Source organism: Hippopotamus amphibius, chromosome 11 (genome assembly GCF_030028045.1).
Source record: "Hippopotamus amphibius kiboko isolate mHipAmp2 chromosome 11, mHipAmp2.hap2, whole genome shotgun sequence".
NCBI lineage: Eukaryota > Metazoa > Chordata > Mammalia > Artiodactyla > Hippopotamidae > Hippopotamus > Hippopotamus amphibius.
The window spans coordinates 37,075,779-37,084,522 of record NC_080196.1 but is presented as its reverse complement, the minus strand read 5'-3'; positions in this window follow the sequence as shown (position 1 = coordinate 37,084,522).

Here is an 8,744-nt window from a genome sequence, read left to right as displayed (position 1 = left end):
TCATTTCTAGTAACACATTATTTGTTCTGAGACCAAGACTTTCAGTATTTCCTAAGTTCTAAACATGTGGATAATTAAGCTGAAGTCAAAGACAACAAAGTTGTGTTTTGGTCAGAGAAGGTGATCTATATGCAGAATTTTGGTGGCCCAACTCCAAGCCCTTGGCACACCTGATTTGTGTGGCTGTGAAGGACAGTATCCTATCTCAAAGGTTCACCAACCTTTTTCCTCCTCAGGGCTTTCTCTGAAACCCAGGAGCTCATTCAGCCTACAGGCAGGGCAGCTCAGAAGTGGGGGAGTTGATACTCCTGGAGGCCACTCTCCATGCACAGGGGATGAGAGCTAAGGGGCACGTGCTCTGGCCTCCTGTCCTGCAGATGCACACCTGCGGCACGTTCTCCAGGGCTCCCTGGAGGGTCAGCCCCAGCTGCCACAGCAGGAACCAGCTCACTGATGCTCCCTTGACTGCTTTTCTCATCACACTCCTCACTCCTGCTCCCAAGGATCAACTCCCAAGTTAGTCACCTGCACCCAAGTTCTCTCAGTCTCCAGTTTCTGGGAAAACCAGACCAAGACAGGATGATAAGTATCTTGAGGTTTGATGAAATTTGCTTTTTGGCCTAGTATCTGGTCATTTTATGAGCATTTCATGTGTACTTGAAACTGAATATAGTCTAAGTGGTTAAGTTCAGCGATCTGTGTTTCCCTTAGGTCATGTCTGTGTTTTTATTTTTTGTTCCATATTCAATATCCTTATTTTTGCCTGCTTGGAGAGCATGTATCAGACATGTTACACACATCTCATCCCTTCAGTCTCACCTGCCGCTTGTTCCAGCAGCTAATTTTATGTTGACATAAACGCCATGTTGTTCATACTGACATCAACTCCTGTCCCTGGGTTTCCCTCTTCAGATGGAGGCACAGGATGCCCGTGCCCCTGCTCAGTGCCCCTGTGTGTGCAGCTGGGATGTGTGGGAAAGGTAAGGCTGCATGGTGTCAGCCTCTGGCTCACAGCAGAGGGGACTCGGCAGGTCAGCTCTTCCCTTCTCTCCCCGAATGGACTGACAGACACAGGTTATGTCAAGTCTCTGACCATTTTGAGAAGTCAGTTGCATTGTTATCTTTCCCTGGCTAACAGGGACTTTTGTTCTCAGTCACACTCCCCTGGCTTGCCTCTAATTTCAGCTACAGTTGCTTTGGATAGTTCTAGAGGAGCCTGAACACATGCTGACAGTGTTCAGCCTCAAGTGACCTACATGTCTTTGTGCTTTCTGCCTCAGGGTCTTCTCTGAAGCCACTGAAGTCAGCCCCACTCATGTGCAAAGCACAGGCTTGAAGTAAACTCGAAGTGAATGGATGTTAATACCTTCAGGGTGTATCTCCAGTGGGAAACAGGAGTTACAGATAAAAGCTCAAGATGCCCATTCTTCATAGAGATGGATTTTGGAAGACATCCCTTTCTCTTTCTCAGCAGAAGCAAGACTCTGTAGCATCACCATCTAAGACTCACCTTTCCTGGGCTGAGGTATAGGTAGAAAGGGAAGCACTGGGTGATGTAGTGGTTCCAGTACCTGAAGGGTATTGGGTAGTGGAAACCCATGATTGAAGGAGAGCTAGACTTTAAAAGACTGATTTAGAAACCTTGAAGAATGATAGGCTTGGATCAGCCTCCTAGCAACTCAGGACATGCTGTGAAAGCCAGGACATTTCAATGACTTGATTTAAAGAGATCTTTGTCTCCTGCAGCTGGATGACAGATTATATTGAAAATTCACACTGAGCATTTGACTGTAAAGGTGGCAGAGATATAAAGAATAATAAATGAAAACTTGACAGGTCTCCTTTGCTAGATTCAGGGACTTGATAGAAGAATGCAACCCCAAGACTCAGGAGGGGTATATTTGGGTGGATGTCCCTGAGAATCTTGAACTTTCAGATGTCCCTTCAACTCTGCAGGCTTGTAGAAGTGGTCCCCCTACCCTAGGCTAGAAACAGCTTCCCATTGCCTAGAGATCATGAAAAGATCATACCTGAGTCATGTACTTTGAAAGATGTTACACATGCCTTCCTAAAAACCCACCTCTTCCCCTTATCATCTCAAGAATAATTTGGGTTACCTCTGGCCTAAGCCAGGAATTGTCTCTGCCCTGAGAGGAAGAAGTTTCTTCACTGAAAGTGTTGCAAGTTCTGATAAGTACATACTGTAGCACTTGTGAGAACAGGCAGGAAAGTTTTGTCTTGAGGATGTTGGTCAGTGGGATTAAGAATGTAAGGCTGCATAAGGGACAGTGTGACACGAGAGCATTCCCCCAGGATCCACTATCCTGGCAGGGACATCTGGAGATGTCCTAATCAGAGACTGCTGAGATGGGTGTTTTGAAGCTTGGAGATGATGACAACCTGTAAATGAGATGGAGATATTCGAACTGCTTTGGCAGAATGTTGAGAAAGGGGTTAGAAGGCATAGGGAGGATGTTACAATGGATATTCTCCTAAGATCAAAACATCCACTAAGAAGGTTGTGTCTTCTGGGCCCTTCTCAAAGACAAAGTCAAAAAAGAATGCATTGGGGTGGCAACAACATCCTTGATAATCTGTCCTTTAGGTTAAGGTGTAATAGCAGGAGATGCTGCTTTGGAATTAGGCTCCTTGCATCAATGGGGAAAGTAAGACTCTGTACAGAGGTCAGGTGGTAGCATTTTATCAGACCTTGTGTGTGATGGCACTACTATAACAAGCAAGGTTTGCATGGCCAGAGTATCTTAACCAATGTTAGTCCTCTGCAGGTCAATACACTTGGTGTTTTAGGGTGAGATAGATGGGCAACTAAGCATATTTCTTCACTTGTATAATGAGAAAAAGACATTCGAGGGCCAGAAAACAAGTCTGATGTCAGCTATTACAATGAAAAAAAAAATCACAATCTCTATGAAGTTTCTAGGTCTGAGCCAGTTGTCTTATTGGAGGAGAATGGGTTTCCTTGAAGTAAGACCTACAATTATCACCAGAAGTATTTCCCCAGTCTTTCCTCAGAAAGACAACCATTTTAGAATAACTGTACTAGGCAAAGGATGCCCAGACTTTTGAGGTCTACTGGAGTCCAAAGTGACATCTATACTAAGGAAACTAAGACACCACCATGGGCCTCTTGTTAGCATAGGGTATATGGAGATGAGGAGAAATATGGAGTCCTGGTCCAAGTTCATGCCACAGTGGGGCCAATGGTTCACCGGATCCATCGCATGTTTCCCAGTCCTCAGTGAAGAAATTGGATAGACTTAGCAGCTTATTAACTCACAATTGGCTCACTGACTGGTGGAATGAGATACTAAGATAGGGAAAACCAAGTAGAATCCCCTGAAGCTGTCACCATCCTAACCCATCACAACCTCCATCTATGTATCAAAAGCAATAATCCCTGGAGGAATTACAGGGGTTAGTAACAAACACCTCAAGGATGCAGGGACAGGGGTCTCTCATCACCCCATCCATTCACTTTTCTGGTCCTTATAGAAGCCAGATAGATGTGGCTGATGACAATGGATCACCCTAAACTTAAGCTGCTGTGCCAGATGTGGTTTCCTTACAGGAATGTATCAACCCAGCTCTGACACACGAATGAAGCTATTAATATGGAAAATGCATTTTTTTTCATATTCCTGCCAATTAGGAGGCATTTGAAGTCCAGTTTAATTAGTACCTCCCTATGGAACAGAGGATGTTAGAGTCTGGGAGGAAATAGAATCCTCAGATGAAAGCAGGACTTTGCAAGCCCTGTGTCCATCCTAATGGGAGGTTTGTTCTCTCGATTAGGGTACAGATCCATTCTTGTACAGAGCAAGGCAGAGAAGCACAACAGGAATTGATCCTGACTGGTGGACTCCATTTCCCAGGTTCCCTAACAAAAACTGGCTTCTAGGCTAGGTTTGGCCAATGGGAGGCACTGGCGAAGGTGGGAGAGAAGCAGCCAGCACGCTTCTCCACCTCTACATCTGCTGTGGGTGGCACCTGCAGGCCTGCCCTGTCTATGGTTTCAGCTCTTGCGGAGTCTTTGTACCTCTTGGGCTCTGATACCACCACCTCTATCCTCTGCCCCTCCAGCCAGAGGTGGGAGAGGCTCCCTCTGCTGGTGACCTCTGCGGTGCCTCAGTTTCCCACTAGACCTTTCAGCCCTTCTAACACCTTTACTATGATGCACTAGATAAAATTCTCTCATCATAATCTTGTGAAGTAGGTATGATCACTGGGCTGTTTTCCTGGCTGGACCTTAATCTTGATACAAAATGTCAAGGGACAGTATCTTTTGGGCAGTGTTAGGCAACATACAGGTTTCAGTCTCAAGCCAGTCTCTAGTTCCTGCACTTTATATGTTCTTGAGTCTTTCTGCAAGATCAGGGCTCTATTTGCATTTTCCATCTTAGTCTCCAAGCTCCTGGGCCTTGATGAATGTAACTCCTTGGTCATAGGCCGCTTGCTGCACTTAATCTGCTTTGGCTGCCAAAATCCATCTCAGTGATGAATCCTCAGACTGACCCTCACCCAGCCCATTTGTGTTTTCTATTCTCCTTGTTCTAGTGCAGAAGGAGAGTCTACAATGATGCTTGATATGTGCTTCACACAACAATATTCTCTGAACTCAGCTCAAATGCTCCCTAGACTGACTTGTGTTGCCTGGGGGGAGAATGCCTTTCCCAATTCACTCATCTAGGAGCTGGAGACAACTCACCAAGGCCTCCAAACAGCAAACTGTTGGCTTCATGAATGGTGGTGGTGGTGGGGAAACCCAGAAATAGACCTTAATCAAAGAACATTTAAACATACCAGCCGATGAGCCTTTCATCTGCCTGCTGGACCCAAATGGAGAAGGTGACTACTCACCCAGGAGCTCCAGAGTAATTAAAAGCCTGTGAAAAATGGTATCCATTCATTGTCTCATCTTTGGGTCTACATGTCAAAGACCAAGTTTTTAGGGATCTCTTCCTACAGCAGATCTAGGTGGTGTTATCCTTGAAAACTTAAGCCCATCCTCCAGTGGAAAGTCCTTCCCACAGCCAACCTCCCATCCTGAAGATCTCAGATTCGTGAGGGGCAGGATGCACCCCCACCATTTCAAGTCTAGGGGAAAAGCCTTTGGAATTTGGCTTGAGATGCAATTTCCTCTGAGGTGGTAAATCTAGGATATTTGAACTCAGTATTTACTTAGGGACAACATTTCCCCAATGATCTCAAAAGCATAAATGCAATTCCACACATGAAGTATACGTAATAGGTTAGGGGCCTCTGGAAAGGAGGGGTTGGGGGGAAGACCCTCACACAAGTGTCTATTGTATGCCAGTGAGGCAGTTTCAGATAGTCCTGCCCCCCAAAAGTCTTAGCTACTTAAGTTGGTGGTATTTATAGCCATCTTCAAAGATGGCGACACCTGAGCCTACAGCCCCCATTGGAGACCCTTTAACACAGGACAGCCTGATTCAAAGGCAAATGTGATGGACTATTTGCCTCCCACTTGGACTCAGGTTTGAACAAATGCATAGAAGTTCAAGAATATTACCTCCCCAGTACATATGCTTCAGAGGTTCCAAAGATCTTGGCCATCTTGTTAATGCTGTCTATAATGGGACCTCATCTTGCTGTACCTTCCATGTTAGTCCTTTCCTCATTTGCAGGACAAGCTGAAGATGCTGGACTTCAAACGCCTCCTCTCAGTCTCCTCATCCAGCTGATCTTGGTGGTACCTACTGTACTGAAAGCTGCCTTTGCAAGGCCACTTAAACTTGCCCAAGGCATCACAGCATTTTAAGTTCACTGCCTGATCATTCTAGAACAAGCATGGCTTTCCTGAGGAAGTCTCAGATCAGTGTAATAAGAACACATGCATAAGTCAGGATCCCCCAGGACCTTTTAATATTTCATATACAACCATTTAGACATAGGATAGTCAGCTTGATGGTAACAAAATAAGTTGCTATGTTAGCATTATAATATACCATGAGTATATTATGCTAAATTCTTAGTTCTGTTTTATTATCAAGTCTAAGTACTTTCATGAAAAATGTAAGAAAAAGTTACACTGACTTTATACAATTAGAATGGAATACAAATGTTGATTATAAGTTCAGTTATAATTGGTATATATAACTCTATATTGTGGTTTTCAACAAAGCATTTTTCTAGAGCTACTTAGAATGAACAGTATTTTACCTAGTGGCTGTACTATGGTTTATTCAATAGAGGCATAATTAAATATTAAATATCTTAGCTTTTTCCTATATTTGGTCTTTTATGACAACTGTTATAGGTAAAATAATCGAAGTAAGACCTGATGGTTGATACTGCTTGACTGTCTCTGGGAAGCATCCTATCAACTTGGGCCAGTTGGTGAGGCCAATCACAGTGTATCCCACCAACATCAAGTATTCAAGTAGATAGCCATCCCTTGCTTTAGTTTTCACATTTACTCTTACGCAGTTAACCTCTGTATATTTACTGGTTGTATTTTGTGATGTAGGTTGTCCCTGGTCCATTGTTTTGAGATAGGGTGAATTTTATGACGTGTAAACTTTTAAGTTGATTCAGCAGTTTTTAGTATATTCACAAGAATTCTGCAACTACCATCCTTATCTAATTCTAGGACATTGATATTCAAGTTAGTTGATCTACAAGTTCAGATTCTTCTGCTTGTTCAGAGGCATTTAACAGCATATTCAAAATTCTCAGTTATTATACTTTCAGAATTTCTATTTGGTTCTTTTAAAAATATTTGATATTCTCTAACTGGCAAGAATTGATAGTTTCCTTTAGTCTTTTAAGCATGGTTACATTTCTTTAAAAATATTTAAAATAGTCAATTTACAGGGTGTAATAAGTCCAATATCTAGGATTCCCCAGGACAGTTCCTGACTTTTTTCTTGTGGCAGGGCCATGTTGTTTATGTTTCAACTTTCTGTTGAAAACTGGACACTAATATAATATGGCAGCTCTGGAGATTAGGTTCTCCCTACGGTTTGTTGTTTGTCATTTGCTTATTTAGCAACTTTACTAAATTCTATGAAGTCTGTATCATGTGACCACTGAGGTCTTATTTGGCTAGCTAAGTGATTAAAGAAATCTGTCCAATCAATAGCTAATCACCTGGGGGGACTTCCCTGGTGGCACAGTGGTTAAGAATCCGCCTGCCAATGCAGGGAACATGGGTTCGATCCCTGGTCCAGGAAGATCCCATGTGCCTCGGAGCAACTAAGCCTGTGCGCCGCAAGTACTAAGCCTGTGAGCCACAACTAATGAGCCCACACTCCGCAACAAACCCGTGTGCGTAGAGCCTGTGCTCTGCAACAAGAGAAGCCACCACAACGAGAAGCCTGAGCAACGCAATGAAGAGTAGCCCCTGCTCACTGCAATTCGAGAAAGCCAGCATGCAGCAAAAACCCAAGGCAGGCAATAAGAAAAAAAAAAAAAAGGCTAATCCCCTGGGACTGAAAGTCTCCCAGTCTTTGCTGAGGGGATTTGTAGCATGTGTTAGGACATGCCTTCAGAACTCAGCCTGGCAGGTGAAAGCTGCCTTAACCTTCATTTCCTGCTTGTTCAGAGCTTCAAGGTCAGTGAGAGGTAAGAGATTAGGGCCTTCTCGAGTCTTTCCTGGCATGTGTACACCTACGTATGTGACCTTCTAGATTCCTAGGAATATATTAGAGCTTTCAAAGGTCCTCAGGCATCTGATTTCCAGCTTTTCCTTTTAAGGTTTTTGGTTAGCCCAAAGTTTACCCCAACTGATATCCGCCATCTCAGGCAGCTGTGACGTTCATTTATTGCCTCTAATTATTTTTGACAAGTTCTTCCAGGGAAAAGTTTTGTAATAGGTGATCATTGAGTCAGGTCAAATAGACGACTTTGTGAGCAGGGTCTTCCAGTGGAACACCAGACAGGTCTAATAGTGACAGTTCTCCATAAACAGGGCTTTGAAAGAGGTCTAATTTCATTCTGCTCTGGTGACTTCCAGGTTTTCTGATTTTCAAAGTTACCACAGAGCTGGGGGTGAGAATGGTGAAGAACAGAAAGAGAACATTTTAAAATTCCACAGAGCTTGCTGTTATCGAGATTCCTCTGAATTGCAAGATTTTAGTTCCCAAGTTCTGAAATAGTTGATTTTGACAATCTTTCCCATTGTTCTTTGTTTATGGAGGAACTTACTCTGCCATTGTCACTGATGTCATTCATCTATTGGTTTTTAAGATAACTAGTCAAAATATCAGCCCTTTGTAGCCTTGTGTCCACAAGGGGAGACCAAATGTGATTTGGGAGCACGTAGCACAATTATGTGTTTGACATGTATGACAATTATGTTTTCTGCCTTCTCGCAGTAAAGTAGGAGCATAACTGAGTTCTGGTCCCACGGTGGGAAAAGTGATGTACACCAGTGCTCCTAAGTCTGATCCACACACCAGTGCCAAGCTACAAACTCTTATCATCCATAAGTTAACGTGCTTGCATCAGACTATAATATGCATTTCCCTCCACTGAGAAGACTTGCTGTCAAAACACCCAACTGAACTAAAGTGTGCTTACTGATGTCGTTGATCTACATTATGGTACAAACTATTTCATCACTGACAAGTAAAACAGTTTGTGGTTTAACATCTTCAGTACCACTGACATGTATTACCTCTAGGTCTGGTCATAAACCCTCTTGATATCTTTGTCTTCCAAAGTGTCCATGGACATAGAAGAATGAGAGTCCATGTAGAGTA